At 44.0% G+C, this 18,549-nt stretch overlaps 1 protein-coding gene across 1 annotated transcript in view; it reads left to right on the forward strand.

The window, feature by feature from the left end:
• The first annotated feature begins 293 nt into the window (after window positions 1–293).
• The window catches only part of LOC123761189 (uncharacterized), a 306,507-nt gene continuing 288,251 nt past the window's right edge, over window positions 294–18,549 (forward strand). Inside the window, exon 1 of the mRNA XM_069339079.1 lies at window positions 294–336. The gene's annotated coding sequence lies outside the window, so the exon portion shown is untranslated. The remainder of the gene's footprint in view (window positions 337–18,549) is intronic.

Consider the following 18,549-nt stretch of genomic DNA (forward strand, 5'->3'; position numbering starts at 1 on the left):
GTGGCGTGGTGTGATGTGGTACATTGTGGTGTGGATGTATGTGGTGTGTTGTTTTATGTGGAGTGGTGTGGTATGGTGTAGTGTTGTGTGGTGTGATTTGCAGCAATGTGGTGTGGAGCAATGTGGTGTGGTGTGATGTGGTGTGGTGTGGTGTGGTGTGGAGTGGTGTGGAGTAATGTGGTGTGATATGGTGTGGTGTGGAGTGGTGTGGAGTGGTGTGTGTGGTGTAGTGTGGAGCGTGGAGGGATACAAGCAGCAACAGTCGCAGGGGAACTAGGCTGGGTGACGGAGGTGGCCGCTCCCCTCCCAACAGTTACCCAGCGTCACCAAGAACAGGTAAGAGGTAGGAATTCTTACACTCTACACACAAGACTTCCTTCCAGTATCACACTAATCCAGAACATGTATTTATGAAACCCAATCACGACAATTAAGATGAAAAAAATTAAGAAATTTATTGGGGTTCACTGATTCTGCAGTTTGAAGAATATTAGGGTACATTAACAGTTATGCCAATTAGTTCATCTTAAAAGCATATGTATATACAGATCTTTCTACATGCCAAGGAATCCACTGAAATATACTACAACATAGGTTAATCACTCCATACCGTATGCTTCCTCCAGGGTCAGCAGATCGTTCAAACGGCTGGTCACCAATTCTTGACTGTGGCTCGTTTCCCTTGCAAGGGCTAAATTGTCGATGTTGTTTATTGCTTTCCCTGATAATTACCTCTCATGCCATATATTACAAGATCGAACAAATTAGGTTTTTAAAATGGCAGCGAGACTTCCAGATTATGTTTAATGCTGATGACTGTAGGATTCTGAGCTTAGGTAAAATTGCAAAATTTGATTGTGAAAACATTCTTGGAGTCGTGTAGAAGAGATCATATTCAAGAACTAAGTGTATAAATGTTCGAATAAAAACTAATAGGATCTGGGATTTATAACAAAACCTTTAAATATACATTTTACGATATTTTTCAGGTTTATCTTGTCCCAGTTAGCTCCATTATAATTAATAAACAGTTCAGTATTTGTGATCATGCTATTGTTGGATTGACCTTATCTTAGAGAGACGGCTGACAGTTAATTCCAGCACTTAGAGATTTCCCATATGAACAATTATTGAATGAGCTTAATTAATTTAAATTTTATAGAACAGTGAGAACAATGGTTGACATGCATGTAATTTATAAATGGGTGAGACGGTATAAGGAAATGGTAAACTAATAAAAATAATATAACATAAGACATAGCACGTAAAATAAAAAAAATATAAGTTTAAATTTGGCTAAGATGCAATCAATTAATGCTCTAATTCAACTTGTTACATTCTTGTACAGCCACTAGTACGCGTAGCGTTTCGGGCAAGTCCTTAATTCAATGTTCCCTGGAATACGACCCCCACAAAGAATCGTTTCTACAACCTGGTACCTATTTTAAAGTTGAGTTAAACAGAAGCTACAGTTAAGGATTTTGCACCCAGTAAATTCTCCCCGGCCAGGATACGAACCCAGGACAAAGCACTCGTAGAACGCCAGGCGAGTGTCTTACCACTACGCCACGGAGACTGCTTGAGAAATTAACTTAATTTAACCTTGCCAACACAGGTTCCTCTGACATTGTAAAGTGTATGTATAACATGCTGCATAATGTGTATGTATAACATGCTGAATAATGCATCGTTATAACATGCTGTATAATACATCGTTATAACATGTTGTATAATGTGTCTGTATAACATGCTGTATAATGCGCCTGTATAACATGCTATCTTTCTTGAGGTTATCTTGAGATGATTTCGGGGCTTAGCGTCCCCGCGGCCCTGTCCTCGACCAGGACTCCTTTTTGTTTCACCCCCCCCCCCCCAGGAAGCAGCCCGTAGCCACTGTCTATCTCCCAGGTACCTATTTGCTGCTAGGTAACAGGGGCATCAGGCTGAAAGAAACATTTTGCCCATTTGTCTCCGCCTCCACCATGGATCGAACCCGTAACCTCACGACTACGAATCCGAAGCGCTGCCCATCTAGCTGTCAGGCGCCCGACACCTGAATGCTGAATGCTGAATGCTGAAGCTGATAATACTGAGTAATGTGTCTGTATATCATGCTATATAATGTGTCTGTATAACAAGCTGTGTAATGTCTGTGTAACATGCTGTATAATGTGCCTTTGCTGAAGCCCTGGTGCAGAATGTCTTAATCTTTTCCTTTAAATACTTCATGAATTATATTGCAAAAGAGAGGGCAAATTAGTTAAACAGGAAAGTCCCACAGTTAATATTCAGAATCCTATATTATGCTATGTTTTTTCAAGATGAAAATCAATTATTTTTGCATTTTGCGTTTAAGTATTGTTCCTGCAATCAACATCAATAATTGATTGCAGATTGGAGATTGTCTGTTTATTTGTCCGAGGTTCGAGTCCAAACAGTTGTAGGTAGTCTTGCGGAACGTTCCACAGTGAACTGTGCTTGTAATGGTGAGTGTCATGGGAAAGAGGGTGGAGACATTGTGAACCCCAATACCCCCCTCCTTAAGTAGGATTGGTTCTTATTGCGACAACCAACGACTCCTGTAAAGTAAGAAATGGAGATTTGATTATCCATAGATGGTTTCAAGAGTTTTTTAGCTGTTCATCACAAAAAACGTAGCGACAACTTTCTTACAACTTAGCATTAATGTAACGCAAGTGAGTCACGTTGTGTTTATGCTTCGTGTTTATAGGGCGCCGCATCCTAATGTTCTGAGAGGGAACAGGAGGTTTAAAGAGAGAGAGAGAGAGAGAGAGAGAGAGAGAGAGAGAGAGAGAGAGAGAGAGAGAGAGAGAGAGAGAGAGAGAACAAGAGGAAGATAGAATAAGAGGAAGGCTGAGAGAGCTGGAGAGAAATAAACCGGGTCGAAGGGAGATGAGAAAGAACAGGAGGAAGCAAAGAAAAGAGAGAACAGAAAGGAGAAAGGAAGAAAGAGAAAACGAAAGGGAGGAAGAGAGAATGGTAAGGAAGTAGTGAGAAAAGAGACAGACAGAGAACCGTCAACTGCCAGGTACCCCAGTAATATATAGCTCTAAAAGAATATCTGTTTGTCTAACATTGCAGGTCCCATGGTTGACATTAACCAAATGTACCTATCAAGTGTGAATTTTGATTGTGTGCAGAGTGTCACCGGGGATTGGGGGTCGAACCCCAATACTCCACCTAAATTAGGTTTAGCTCCTATTCCAACAAGCAACGACTCCTGTGATGTCTGAAATGGGAATTTGTTTGGACTAGTGTGTTGTGAGCAAATACTGCAGCCGTTCATCACGCATAGATTGACACTAATGTTAGTACAACTTTGCATAAATTTAACAATTGTGAAAATAACATTTTGTTTATGGCTTGAAAGTTCATATAATGAATGTTCTGAGAGAGAGGGATTGGAGGATAGAGAGCGCGAGAGAGAGAAAGACAGAGAGACAGATAAACAGAGCGAAAGAACCATAGAGAGAGATAGAGATGGCGATAGGATAACTGAAGTGGTTATACAGCAGGCTGAAGTTCTCCATCTCCTTAAAACACAAGACACAATCAAAGTTGTGGGGCCAGATAAGGTCAGTCCACGACTACTTTGCAGCAGCGCTGACTTATTGGCTCCAACTCTCAAGTGCCTCTTCCAACTCTTCCTAGCTGAAGGTATTTGACCCTCCTTATGGAAGAAAGTATTTGTTATTCCAGTACACAAAAAGAAGAGCCGCTCAGTGGATGGTAATTACAGACCAGTGTCACTGCTCTCCATTACTGGTCAAATTCTCGATTCATTAATCTCTCAGCAGAGCGTATAATTTTTTGACCATCATTTGCCACTATGTTATCGATAGTATGGTTTCAGAAAAAGCCGACCTACTGCTGATCTCTTGCTAAATCTCTCCTCTAAGTGGCATCAGTCATGGATGAGTCCAAGATCAGCTGTGTTGTTGCTCTAGATATAGCAGGAGCCTTTGATCGGGGCTGGAACTCTGGATTAGTAGTGAAGCTTCAAGCACTAGGCATCTCAGGCTCCATCTTAGAGTTAATAAACCGACTAATTTCAAGAACGGACTCAGAGTAGTCATAAATGTAGTAGAATCTGAAAGCCACTCAATTGGTGTCATCGTTCCACAGGGTAGTGCGTGGCCTTCTGCTATGGAATACCTATTTTAATGATCTACTTCAACTTATTCCTGAAGCTCATGCCTATGCTGATGACGGAACTCTAACCTTTATATAAAGAGAGGAAGACATGCTAACTGCTGCAAGTCTCATCAATCATCATATTTCAGCAATTTCTACCAGTTGTGGGAGATTACAGGTCACATTTGGGCCTGAGAAGACACAAGCGATGATGAGAAGCAATGAAAATTGAAGCTATGATAATGAGAAGTACAAGCTATGATAATGAGAAGTACAAGCTATGATAATGAGAAGTACAAGCAATGATAATGAGAAGTACAAGCTATGATAATGAGAAATAAAAGCTATGATAATATACAAACCCTGATACCAGAGTTTGTATATTATCATACCTGGTATAACCCTGTATACGAAGAACTCAGAGAGGCACTTACCAGGCAGCCACCCTCTGATCAAACACAATGTGAGGGATCTAGATCCCTCAGCTAGTTTTCCTAGTTTCTAGAGCAGGCTAGACACTCTAGAAATTGAAGCTTTCAAAAAATAACATATGCTTGTTGGGTGTTGAATGAAAGCTTATGTCAAGAACTATCACTTGAGAGTAGTTAGAAGTCTGTGATTGCTCTGTAGAGAGAATTACAGAGATTTTCCTGTTTCTGTGAAATAGGATGTGAGTTGAGAGTGAGTGTGAGAGGATACTTGACTAAAACCGTTAGAGGTGGGGGGGAGAGTGGGGTGAGCGCTGCCTCTTCCCCCCCCACATGGGAGACATCACGCCACTCCTTAGGCCTCCTCCTCCTTGTGACGTCACAAGACGCCGAGGGTGACGGAGAGAGGTGATTGGTTTGGGGCACGTGTGGTCCAAGCCTAGTTTTGGCGCGAAGAATTCTGATTGGGGGCGGCACGAGGGGCTGTGCCGGCTCCAAGCTGATTGGTCTAGGGATTGTAGGGAGTAGGTATGGGTATCTGTTGTACCCTGAGCCCGCGAAATCTGGAGTTTGAATTGGGCGGCCAGGGAAGGAAGAGGTGTTTGGGTGGGGCGGCACGCTTGCCGCCTCCACCCCCTGTTAATCGCTTCTGTCGTCCAAATTACTCGATTGGTGGCACTCCTGCCATCAGGGGTTGTCTCAAGGCCTAATTAAGTGAATTGGGGCCAGGGATTTACGGTAGAAACAGCAAAAAGTTAAGGGACAGTTGACTGTGTGAACGCATGAGGCAGGCTGGCAGAAGCCTCGTGGAGTATCAGATTGATCCCTCATCCCTCGGGTCTGAGCATCCTGTCTAGTGGCAATGGACAACTGATGTTGGCCAGTGTACGCGTATGTGTGATTGCAGGCCCATGTTGGACTCTGCATTCCGCCAGGCTGCGTCAGTATGGGGACGCCGCCTGGGGATGCCACCAACCATTGTCACCCCAGTGTAGAACAAAGGCATGGTTCTAGAGTGATGGGGTGGAGATTCCCCAGCCGCATGGGTACTCCTGTGGGCGGCAGCCTGCCAGCCCGCGGCCACCCGTGGCCACCCGCGCCTGCCCGCGCGCCGGCCACCCCAGGCCACCCACCCGCCTGCCCGCGAGGCGGCCACCCAGGCCACCCGCGAGCCGGCCACCCCAGGCCACCCAACCCCCCCTCTCTCAGCTCGGGAGGGGCGCTGTGGCCACCTGCCTTGGCCACCTGCCTTGGCCACTTTCCCGGGACAGCCTAGGGCCACATCTTGTCGACGCATGAGGAGCAAGCCAGCTAAGTGTGTCAGCTAAAAGCTAAGTGTGGTAGTCAGTTTTGGGAATGAGAAAAAATAAGGCAGTAGAAATGAGTAGAAATGAGTACTATTACAGTGTGATGAGTACCGGTGGATGTTCCCGGTAAGAGTTATCTCAGAGCCTCGCCAGGCTAGGAAAAAAACAGCTGGGGGGCAGCTGTCAGTGGAATCCAGATGTCGGGTAGGGGCGGTACCTGGAGATAGAGATTATACACGGGACCACGCTGTATGGTAGTATGTTGGTAGACTGACTAGAGGATGTGACCAGTCAGTGTAGAGATTTACCATATAAGTGATCCAGCCTGTCTATTCTATATAATCGTTCAGGCTGGATTAATGCCATAGAGTACAGTAAAATTATAATCATTAGAGGTAGTCAGGAGTGTCAGTGAGGACCCCTGAAGTCTGTGTAATTAGTACATATTACTTGGTGATATAATTTTCAGAGAGTAGGTGAAGGCCATTTCTATGTGTTCATTTGCATGTCTATGTACTGTGATTGTGTGGTAGTCAGTAGAGGTGATTGCTGACCGAGTGCCTAATGATGTCATTAGCATGTGGGGTATGCTGACGGCATCATTATGTTGCAGGTTTGTGCAGTGTTGTTATCAGTATACAATATTATTGCCCCAGGAACTGTGTTGAGGGTAAGGGACCTCTAGGATTATTCAGGGGAATTTTCAGTACTTAATGAGAGCAGGCAATTGATGGGTTAATTGCCTGGCTGAAGTATGTGTGTGTTCACAGTATTCCTTTGCAATCGGGTGCAAGTAAAAGAAGAGGAGGGGCAGTAATATTAGTATACTTGTGTGTGTTGCACAACCGTGTGTTTTATTGTGTGGGCACAGTAATTAGCGAGTTGCAGTGCTGCAACTATATGTGTGGGTAGTGCTGATATGATGTTGCATGCCATTATAGTGTGACCTATGTAACGCTGGGGTTACTTTGTTCTTTAAGTTATGTTGAGGACTTAAGGATTCAGTGAGTTAATTAAGGGGTAATTAACTGGATAAGGGGTGCACACTTAGTATTGGGGAGTGAGTGAGGGCTGTTATAAGAGGGAACAGTGTTGAGCGAGAATGAGATACGTCTCGGGAGCAATTAATTGTCCATGTGACAGTTAATTGACCACTCTAGCTAATTATGTAATTAGCCTTCTCATCATGAATTCACGTAGTGGGAGAGGTTCTGTCAGAGTCTGTCAGTATTTGTGTTAACGTAATATGCTCGAGACTAATTACCTTTCAGGGGTATAGCATTAGTGGCTCATGTTAATTAGTGGAGTAATTAGCATTGGAGAGCTCCGGTGACTCGGTAAAGCGAGGTCATGGAGCTAGCATAAATCGTTGTATTAATCATATCCTGTCTGAGGACAGTGGATTATTGGCACATCTTGTTAATTAGGGTAATTAACTCCTTTCCCGTGAATTCACAGTGTTTGATGAGACCTGCTTAGGCAGTGCGGAGTGAGACGTATTTATGGATGGTTAATTATCGGTCCTGGTGACAGTTAATTAATGGCTCAGTAATTAGTGGGTTAATTAGGGTAATTAACACTCACTAGTAATTTTTTGACACAGACTGTGGAGAAGCTACCAAGTTAGGGTAGGCTTAGTTAACGTAACTCAATGGGGATGTAATTAGTGGTCCGTTTGACCTTAATTGAGAATTACTCACTGAATACTTGCAAGGAGTCAAGTGTGTTGTAATATGTTGAGTTATTGTTAACAAGAGAGAGACAAGTGTTAAAGATTAACGTAGAGTATCATCATGTTGTTGTCTAGTGGGAGACAATTGTTTGTGATTACCGTGGTACTTTGTTGCTGACTGCTGCGATCAGTCAATTAACGTAATTAATCACTTCAGGCAATTTCTTTTGGTTGTCGTCTGGTGACGAGAGTAGGGTCATACTAGGGATCTGTGGAGCTGTGTCCCAGAATTCCCGCCTTGCCTGTCGGTGTATCGGGTTACAACAGGGCAACTTCTTAGTGGGAGTTGCAAAGAGTGTTCACACGGGGTTGTGATAGGGGGGAGTCACTGTTAGACTTCCGCCTAGTTACGTGGGTCTCTCCTGGGGGGCGGGAGGATCCCTAAGCTTGTGATTATAGTAGCTGTCAGGGGAACCGTGACACTATTGATTGCCTGCTTGTGTCTGTCTTCAGTGGATATCCTTCATTTGTTCAGTTAGTTCATGTTATCAGCCCGAAGTGTCAGCAAGATGGAGCCTGCTGTCACTTCTCGAGGGGTTGTTGAATAGCTGTGTTGCAAATGCCACTTGATGTACAATAACGTAACCATTCGCTCTGGTGTAACTTAGTCTGTGATATTTTTCTTTGATTTGCAATATTGCTTCATCAGTGGGCACACCTGTGTTCAGGTTAGTTCAGTATGCAGCCTCACAGCAAGGGTTGCTATTTAGCTGTTGTTATCGTGCCACTGGATTGACATTAACGCAACGTAAACTCGGTAATGTAGTAGTTAGTCTCTTGTTATTAATAAATTGTTATGTTATAGAAAACAGTCTTTGATGTCAACCCTTCAACCATATTATTCCACTATATTTCTGCATAATATCATTAAATGTTGATGTGATCTTGATAAGGCGGCTGTTCTTGGGAATTCGAATTCCAATTCATAGCGCCACTTCAAATATAAATATTTGATTGTGAGAACCCGTCGGTTACCCTTTATTAGTTTTAACGTCCTGTTTAACTAGAAGGAGCCAGCGGCCAATTGTGGACAGGTTTTCACCCTTGTTGGTGGAGGCCTGGCGGTTTGCTCCCGCTTTTCCTTTTTCTACTGGACTCATGCTTAACTGCCGTGAGCAGACTTTAAACTTGTAGTCCACCTCTTAAGGGAGGTAGGCGTAGAGAAAAATCTCACACACAACTAGGCTCAAGAATTATGTCTTACAGATTCCCTATTCCTCTCTGCTTCCAGGCAACGTATGGCACCAGTTTTACCACTTGGACTTCTTTTCTTATTCTGTCTGAGCTAAAATGATATGATTCGCTTGATATATTGGTCAGTGTGTTGCTGTACACTTTATGGAACCAAGTGCTATGTTTAATCCCTATAATACTTAAGTGTTTTCAGATATTTGTTGTTGTCACAGATTCACTGACACTGTGTATGTGTATAATGTATGTATGTATGTACCCACCTAGTTGTACTCACCTAGTTGTGCTTGCGGGGGTTGAGCTCTGGCTTTTTGGTCCCACCTCTCAACCGTCAATCAACAGGCGTACAGGCTCCTGAGCCTATTGGGCTCTATCATATCTACACTTGAAACTGTGTATGTGTGTGTGAGTGTGTACTCACCTATTTGTGTCAGCAGGATCGAGCATTGACTCTTGAATCCCGCCTTTTGAACCATCGGTTCTTTATAGCAATGACTTCAGTCCTATTTCCCTATCATACCTAGTTTTAAAATTATGAATAGAATTTGCTTCCATAACCTGATCTTTAAGTGCATTTCATTTTTCCACTCTCACACTAAAAGAAAAGTTCCTAATATCTCTGTGACTCATCTGAGTTTCCAGCTTCCACCCATGTCCCCTCGTTCTGTTACTATTCCGTGTGAACATTTCGTCTATGTCCACTCTGCCAATTCCCCTGAGTATTTTATACGTTCCTATCATATCCCCCCTCTCCCTTCTCCTTTCTAGTGTCGTAAGGAGCAGTTCCTTCAGGCGCTCTTTGTACCCCATCCCTCATAACTCTGGGACGAGTCTCGTTGCAAACTTCTGAACGTTTTCCAGTTTCCTTATGCGTTTCTTCAGATGGGGGACCCCATGATGACGCAGCACACTCTAAGACTGGGCTCACGTTGGCAGTGTAAGGCGCCCTAAATGCCTCTTACTTAGGTTTCTGAACAATGTTCTAACATTTGCCAGTGTAGAGTACGCTGCTGTTGTTATCCTATTTACATGTGCCTCAGGAGATAGATTAGGTGTTACGTCCACGCCCAGGTTTCTTTCTCGCGTCGTCACAGGTAGGGAGTTCTCCCTTCATTGTGTACTGTTCCTTTGGTCTCCTATCACCTTTAGTAACTTTACATTTGCTCGTGTTGAACTCCAGTAGCCATTTCTCTGACCATCTTCTGTCAAGTCTTCTTAGAGGATCCTACAATTCTCATCTGTCAATACTCTTCTCATCAACTTGGTGTCATCCGCGAACATCGACATGTAGGAATCAACTCCAGTAAACACTAGTCGTTAAAATATATTAAAAATAGAATTGGTCCATGCACCGATCCTTGAGATACTCCACTCGTTACTGTTCGCCAGTCCGATTTCTCGCCCCTTACCGTAACTCTTTGGCTCCTTCCTGTTAGGTAGTTCCTTATCCATGCTAGGGCCTTTTCTCCCACCCCCGCCTGCCTCTCGAGTTTGAATAGCAGCCTAGTTGTGCTTGCGGGGGTTGAGTTCTGCACTTTCGGCCCGCTTCTCAACCGTCAGTCAACTGTGTCTAACTACTACTACTACTTTTTTTTTACACCACACACACACACACACACCAAGAAGCAATCCGTGACAGCTGACTAACTCCCAGGTATCTATTTACTGCTAGGTAACAGGGGCATAGGGTGAAAGAAACTCTGCCCATTGTTTCTCGCCGGCGCCCGGGATCGAACCCGGGACCACAGGATCACGTGCCCAGCGTGCTATCCGCTCGGCCACCGGCACCGGTGTGTGTGTGTGTGTGTGTGTGTGTGTGTGTGTGTGTACTCACCTAGTTGTACTCACCTAGATGTGCTTGCAGGGGTTGAGCGGGGTTGGTGTTCCCTCCCTTATCTCAAGGACTTCTCCTTGCTCTGAGGAGAAGACTTCCTGGAATTTCTTATTGAGTTCCTCGCACACTTCCTTGTCGTTTATAGTGAATCTTTCTGCCCCTATCCTCAGTTTCATTACCTGTTCCTTCACTGTTGTTTTCCTCCTGATGTGGCTATGCAGCAATTTGGGTTGAGTCTTTGCCTTGCTCGCTATATCATTTTCATATTGCCTCTCTACCTCTCTTCTCACCCTGACGTATTCATTCTTGGCGCTCTGGTATCTTTCTCTGCTCTCTAGTGTTCTGTTGTTTCTATAGTTTCTCCACGTCCTTTTACTTAGCTGCTTTGCTAGGTTCCAACTCTGATTAAACCATGGGTTTCTCATCTCCATTTCATTTTTTTCATTTTGGACTGGGACGAACTTGTCTGCTGCCTCCTTACACTTCTGTGTGATGTGGTCCATCATGTCTTGAACCGTCTTTCCTCTGAGCTCCGTTTCCCAAGCTATTTCAGTTCAGAATTTTCTCATCTCATAGTTTCCCTTCCGGAATGCTGGCCCTCTTGTTTTCTGGTCCCTTCCTTGAGTCCATTAACCCTTCTTCGACCAGATATTCAAACAACAGTTCACTATGATCACTCATACCCACAGGGGCTTCAAGACCGATTTCCCTTATGTCTGAATCGTTCAGAGTGAATACTAGGTCGAGTCTTGATGGTTCATCATTGCCTCTCACTCTCGTGGGACCCTTGACATGCTAACTTAAAAAGTTTCTAATCGTCACCTCTAGCAGTTTCGCTCTCCATATTTCCTCACCTCCATATGGTTCTCTGTTTTCCCAGTCTATCCTTCCATGATTAAAGTCCCCCCATGATGAGCAGATGGGATCGTTTTCTACAGGCAGCAGCGGCTCCTCTCTTCATGATAATGTTAACTTCTATGTTGTTTCTGTCATTATCTTGCCTGGGTCTTCTTTCATTTGGTGGTGGGTTATATATCACTGCTACTACTACTCTTGGTCCTCCCATCGTCATGGTGCCTGTTATGAAATCTCTGAACCCTTCGCAGCCCAACACAAACCCTCTCCTCGAAACTCCATTCCTTTCTCATCAGTAGAGCCACTCCGCCTCCTCCCTTTCCTTCCCTCTCTTTCCTTATTACAGTGTAGTCCTGGGGAAAAACCGCATTCGTTATGATTCCTGAGAGTTTGGTTTCTCTGAGTCCAATTACATCTGGGTCTACTTCTTTTGTTCTTTCCCTAAGGTCACTGGCCTTGTTTGTAATCCCATCTATGTTCGAATACATGACCTTGAAGCTGACTCTCTTCTGTCCCTTCTCAGTTTCTGTTGATTCCACTGGAGTTGGGGGGCAAGGGATGTCAGGGATGGCTGAGCCTAGGAAGAAGGTTCTGGGGGGTCTGGGGTGTGAGGAGTTTGGGAGGATCTGGAACAGGGGGGCTAGGGGGGGGGGGTCTGTCGTGATGCGGCTGAGGGGGTCCGGGGTTAGGGGTTAGTTGGGCATGTGATGGGGGAGCTGGAGGTCGGGCATGTGGTGGGAGGTCACGGGTTGGGGTATGCTGGGTAGACTGGGGTGGGTTGACAGGGAGGTCAGGGGATGGGTATAGGAGGGGAGCCTGGGTATGGGGGGCCGGGAGGGAGGGAGGGGGGGGGTTGGAAGGAGAGCTTGGGGGAGGGGGGAACTGGGAAGGGCACAGGCTGGAGAAACAGGGTAGGGCATGGGGTGCAGGAACAATGAGGGTCTGGGGGTAGGGGTTGGGGAAGAAAAAGGGCATGGGGGAAACATGGGAGGGTCTGGGGTCAGGGAACATGGGGGCATGGTCTGAGGGAGGGACTTTACTGTCTGGGGAGATGCAGGTGATTGGTGGGGGATGGCTGAGGGGTTGGTTGGTGGGAGGCTTCTGTTACAATCCCCCCTGAAAGGAGCCTTCCATCAGCTTCGTCCCCTGTTTCCAGGAGGTTGCATACCCTGTGCTGGATTGAATTCTGATTTTCCCTGAGTCTCTTTATCTCCTCTCTGGCTTCCTCTAACTCACTCCTTTGGCTCTGTATTAATGCTTGCATTTTCTGCAGGTCTCTGCCAAACCCCTCTTTCATGTCCTGCAGGTCTCTGCTGAATCCCATTTTCATTTCATGCAGGTCTCTGTTGAATCCCATTTGCATTGCCTGGAGGTCTCTGCCGAATCCCCCTAATGTCTGGTTGAGCAATTCAAAGGTAGTATCCACCATTCTCTCCTGTCCCTGTATTTGGTGATGTCCCTCCATCATTTTCACTGGCTAAGGGAAAAAACATCCTGACTTTTTCTTGTGCGTGTGTTTGTGTTTATGTGTAAGTGTGTTTGTTGTATGTGTGTGTTGTGTGTGTGTGCGTGCAAGTGCGTGCGTGAGTGAGCGTGTTCGCGTGTGTGTGTTTGTAGGGAAGGGGATGCCTGGGAAACTGGGGGTGGGGGTGTCACTTCAGGTCAGGTGGTCAGATGGTGGGAGGGAGTAAGGGAACTGGAGGGGTCCCACTGTGTGGGGAGGGGTTTGGGTGTAGGGTGGGGGGAATATCTGGTATGCTACAGAGGCAGTGTGAAAAAGGGAGGGATAATGAATGTGTGTGTGTGTGTATTTCTGTTCAATTGTAGGGGGGAAGTGGGAGTGGGGGGGAGTATTTTGGTAGAGTTAGTTGGGGGAGCGTGCGTGCGTGAGTGCGCGTGAGTGCGCGTGAGTACGTGTGTGTACGTGTGCGTGCGGAGTAAGTGTATGGGGAGGTTAGAGGGGGAGATATGAGGAGGTTAGGGGGAGAGATATTGGGAGAAAGGGGGAGAGGCACAGAAAAGAACTATTTGTGTATGCTTAGGGGGAAGGAGGGGGAGGAGGAGGAGGGTGATAGATAGGAGGTATGGTCAGTTGTCCAACAGTTGTCAACTAAGCGTCAAAGGCCTCTATCTAGCCGGTTCACATGAAGGGGGAGGGGGGGGGGGAGTGTTTCGGGAAAGATGGGATGGGAAAGAGCGGGGTAGGGGTTTGGGGTTACCCTGTGACTGGAGTGATGTTTCACATAAATAAAAACGTTTCGAATTTTGATTAACTCCATCCCTTTACTGTGTGTATGTGTGTTTGCTTGTGTATGGGTTTGCTTGTGTATGTGTTTGCTTGTGCGTGTGCGTGTCACGAGGGTCCCCTATGTGTCACACTTCTACCCGGAATGAGCCACTTTGAGAGTCTAAATATATATGATAAATTGAACAAGATTTATCTTATGATTGACCTGACTGTACATCAGTTAACTGACAGATGCAGGCAGTACTCACCGGCCAAAACCGTCCCACTCACACAACCAGGTGAGTTTATAATGATGTCCATATGTCGAGGTCCTCGGTGGAGTCGTCGTCTCTCCGAGTGGTGTCTAGTCCCATTCTTCCACTGAGCGTGTGTGTGTGTGTGTGTTTGTGTGTGTGTGTGTGTGTGTGTGTGTGTGTGTGTGTGTGTGTGTGTGTGTGTGTGTGTGTGTGTGTGTGTGTGTGTGTGTGTGTGATTGTGTGTGTGTGTGTGTGTGTGTGTGTGTGTGTGTGTGTGTGTGTGTGTGTGTGTGTGTGTGTGTGTGTGTGTGTACTCACCTATTTGTGCTTGCGGGGGTTGAGCTTTGGTCTCTTTGGTCCCGCTGTGTGTGTGTGTTTGTGTGTGTGTGTATGTGTGTGTGTGTGTGTGTGTGTGTGTGTGTGTGTGTATGTATGTACGCACCTATTTGTACTCACTTATTTGTGCTTGCGGGGGTTGAGCTTTGGCTCTTTGGTCCCGCCTCTCAACTGTCAATCAACTGGTGCACAGATTCCTGAGACTACTGGGTTCTATCATATCTAATGCATTCCATCCGTTAACTGCTCTGACACTGAAAAAGTTCCTTCTAACGTCCCTGTGGCTTATGTGGGTACTCAATTTTCCCCTGTGTCCCCTTGTTCGCATACCACCAGTGTTGAAAAGTTTATCCTTGTTACCCGGGTCGATTCCCCTGAGGATTTTGTAGGTTGTAATCATGTCTCCCTTTACTCTTCTGTCTTCTAGTGTCGTAAGGTGCATTTCCCGCAGCCTTTCCTCATAACTCATGCCTCTTAGTTCTGGGACTAGTCTAGTGGCATACCTTTGGACTTTTTCCAGCTTCGTCTTGTGCTTGACAAGGTACGGGCTCCATATTGGGACCGCATACTCCATTATTGGTCTTACATATGTAGTGTACAAGATTCTGAATGATACCTTGGTTCCTGAACGTTGTACTGATGTTAGCCAGCCTCGCATATGCCGCCGACGTTATTCATTTAATGTGGGCTTCAGGAGACAGGTTTGGTGTGATATCAACTCCTAGATACACCTACTCGTAGATCAACTCCACACACAACTCGTGGGTGTGTTTGTGTGTGTGTACTCACCTAATTGTACTCACCTAATTGTGCTTGCGGGGGTTGAGCTTTGGCTCTTTGGTCCCGCCTCTCAACTGTCAATCAACTGGTGCACAGATTCCTGAGACTACTGGGTTCTATCATACCTACATTTGAAACTGTGTATGGAGTCAGCCTCCACCACCAACCCGTTCTCACACAAGACAGCACATATATGACTTAATGCTTAAAGTCAATATGTTGAATATGAATTAGTAAATATGTGATATATTCCCAGTTACTTTTTTTACCAAGGCCCAAACTCTTCCTCACGTACCAATTTACGTGTCACAGTACCCGTCCGTCAACATAGATAGCAGAATATTCGTGATTGGCTCAATTATAAGGAAAATTGTAGTTTTCAGGTCCCACATGGGTTGTGAAATTTACCTACTATTGTCCATGCTCTTAAAATATTACAGATCAGCTACTTCCTATTAAAGGCTCGTAATTTTGTTTTGAGAAATATTAGTTGTTCTTAGTAAATTATAATAAGCACTAAAAATTATTACATAGAATAACAGTCCTTCACCAATCAATATTATATACCATAGTTTGTGCTTTACAAATCTTTAAAGGATGTTTTGTAGGAACGCTAACAGAAAACGATGTTACATTGGAATGTCTATGGGGTAAACTACTGCAAACAGGACGGTATTGTGTCTACTATACCAACTATAGCTAGGATGGGTATATTGTCACCTACCGCCTGTTAGGTGGGAAAGGGGTCCAATACCACCCACAGGATGGGTATGAGGGTCACATCCACCCACAGGATGAGTATGGGGATCACATCCACCCACAGGAAGGGTATGGGGTCCAATACCACCCACAGGATGAGTATGGCGTCCACTACAACCCACAGGATGGGTATGGGGCTCCAACCACCCATAGAATGGGTATGGGGCTCCAACCACCCATAGAATGGGTATGGGGCTCCAACCACAAATAAAATGGGTATAGGGTCCAATAACACCCACTGGATGTGTATTGCGTCCATTGCCGCGCGTCGAGCTCGAAAACCGCAGCATTCATCTCAGAACCATGCCTATTTCACACAGATTCCTTAATAAACGTAAGAGTTTTATATGTCACAAGAAAGATAGAAATATAAGCTTCATTCTAAATACCTTACCATGGGCATATTTAAATTTAAAGAGAAGATACGTGTACTTTTATAATAGCCGAGCTTTAACCCCGGACAGATTGATCGACCGAGCAACTCTCTCTTAGAACAATGTTTATTTCACGTGAATTCGTTAATAAACATATATGTTTTATATGTCTCAAGAAAGGCAGACATATAAGCTTCACTTTAAACACTTTACCATGGACATATTTAAAGTTCTAATGAAGATACATGTATTTTAAAAATTACGGAGCTCCCACCCCGTACAGACTGAACGACAGAGCAACTCTCTCAGATCAATGTTTATTTCACGTAAATTCGTTAATAAACACAAATGTTTTATGTCTTAAGCAAGATAGAAATAAGAGCTTCATTTTAAATACATTACAATAGACATATTTATAGCTCAAGTGAAGATACATATGTTTTTATAGTAGCGCTCAGTAGCTTGTCGAGCATGGAGTGCAGACGCCTACGCACTTGCCGATATATTGTATAATTAACAAAGATACGCTAATAAAGCCTAAAATCTTATATGCCTCCAGAAAGATCGAGATATGAACATTATTATGATTTCACCAAATGAAATATATCATGTTCGAGAACAAAGATATATCAATTTTAAATTAAGTTTCGACTCTTGCTCGGGCGAGAGAGCGGGAGCGACTCTCGCCCCATCTATTGGAGATTCTGTCCACTAAAGACCCAAAGCAACTCAAACCCTCCTAGCATTATTTAAGTAATGAAGTAATGTGGTATATTTACTATAATGTGGGTGCTGAATGCAGAACATGAGAAAACATATATTTACTCCAAACTAATATAATTTCATTATGAAATAAGTAAATAAGTAGCATCAAAGGAAGTCGACGGTCCAAGCGTCAATGTTGTGGAGCGACTTATCCAAGATATATCGTTGTTTAGAAAGTGTTTGTTGGCATATCCAGTTGTCGCACTTCTCTGCACAAATTATCACAAATATAAATTATAATGTTAACAAGTAGAATACGTATTTTTAATAAAATCTAACATAACTAGCCAGAAAACATTTAACATTTATTAAAAAAATATATGTTTGGAAGTTAAATCGACTTCATAGGACAATTGTTTTGTTATATCAACCAATATATCTTTGTTATATTGTTTTTGTTATATCAACCAATCCTTGTAAAAATTTATTGTATGTATGTACCTTACCTAAATAAAATTGTATTGTATTGTATATATACTCGTTATTCGTTGACATGCGTTCGCTACTTTAACTACCATGTACTGTACTTATGTAAAATCTCCCATGTCAAGTTCAAGTTCAAGTATGTTTATTGAGATAAGCAATAAATACATCTCAAAGGGATAGAGTAGCTTAGGCTATTTCTACCCCCCCCCCCTCTACTTCAAGTCCCTCAAGGGGCGCACAAATTCAGTGAGTACAAATAGACAAATAACATTACAAGAATCCCATTTAATCTCCCATGTCTCTTCGCTCATCTCACCGAACCCTACAGGCTCTGTGATATATTGTTTAATTAATTGAGATTCACAAATAAAGCTGATAATTGTATCTGTTAACAAAAAGGCAGAGCTTAGTTTAGTTCATTTATTATGCACCCCATACCCATCCTATGGGCGATAGTGGAGTGTTACAGAGGCACATAATGGGCTCAGGGACTGAGCCCCACAATTCATATAGCCAAGGAAGTTATAATCTTGATAAGCTAGTTACAAAAGTCAATGCACATTGTCACATCAACAATGGGCTCGAGACCGACCACAAGTACAGTTTATAATTTAAGCAACTGACATATATGGAGGGCTAGTGTCACAATTGATATGTTTATCCTACACATAACCCCCTCTCCCCCATCCAATGGGCAGCGGTGGATAGGTTACAATCAAGTCGTTTTTTGCTTTTTATTTAGAGATTAGATCTTATTGGGTGCGGAAAGATATTCATATTTTAAAGAAGGCTTCTTGGCTGATGCACTCCATTGATGGAAAATATACAACCTTTTGAAAATCAATGTTAGTTTGATCTAGATATTGTAATTAACGCAGTTACCTTGTGTTATTCTTCACCTATATCTTTTTCTGGTTAATCCCTATTTACATTATGCAGTTCAGGTTTCGTCGCCAGACTATAGTTTTTAGTTTAGTTAATTTATCACATAATGGGTTCAGGGACTGAACACACACTATATTTATCTAAGCAAGTTACAATCTTGAGGAGCTAGCCACAAAATTCATAACACATCGTCACATCAACAACGTGGGTTCGAGATCGACCACAAGTACAGTTTCTA

The sequence above is a fragment of the Procambarus clarkii genome, chromosome 41 (assembly GCF_040958095.1).
Source record: "Procambarus clarkii isolate CNS0578487 chromosome 41, FALCON_Pclarkii_2.0, whole genome shotgun sequence".
NCBI classification, from domain to species: domain Eukaryota; kingdom Metazoa; phylum Arthropoda; class Malacostraca; order Decapoda; family Cambaridae; genus Procambarus; species Procambarus clarkii.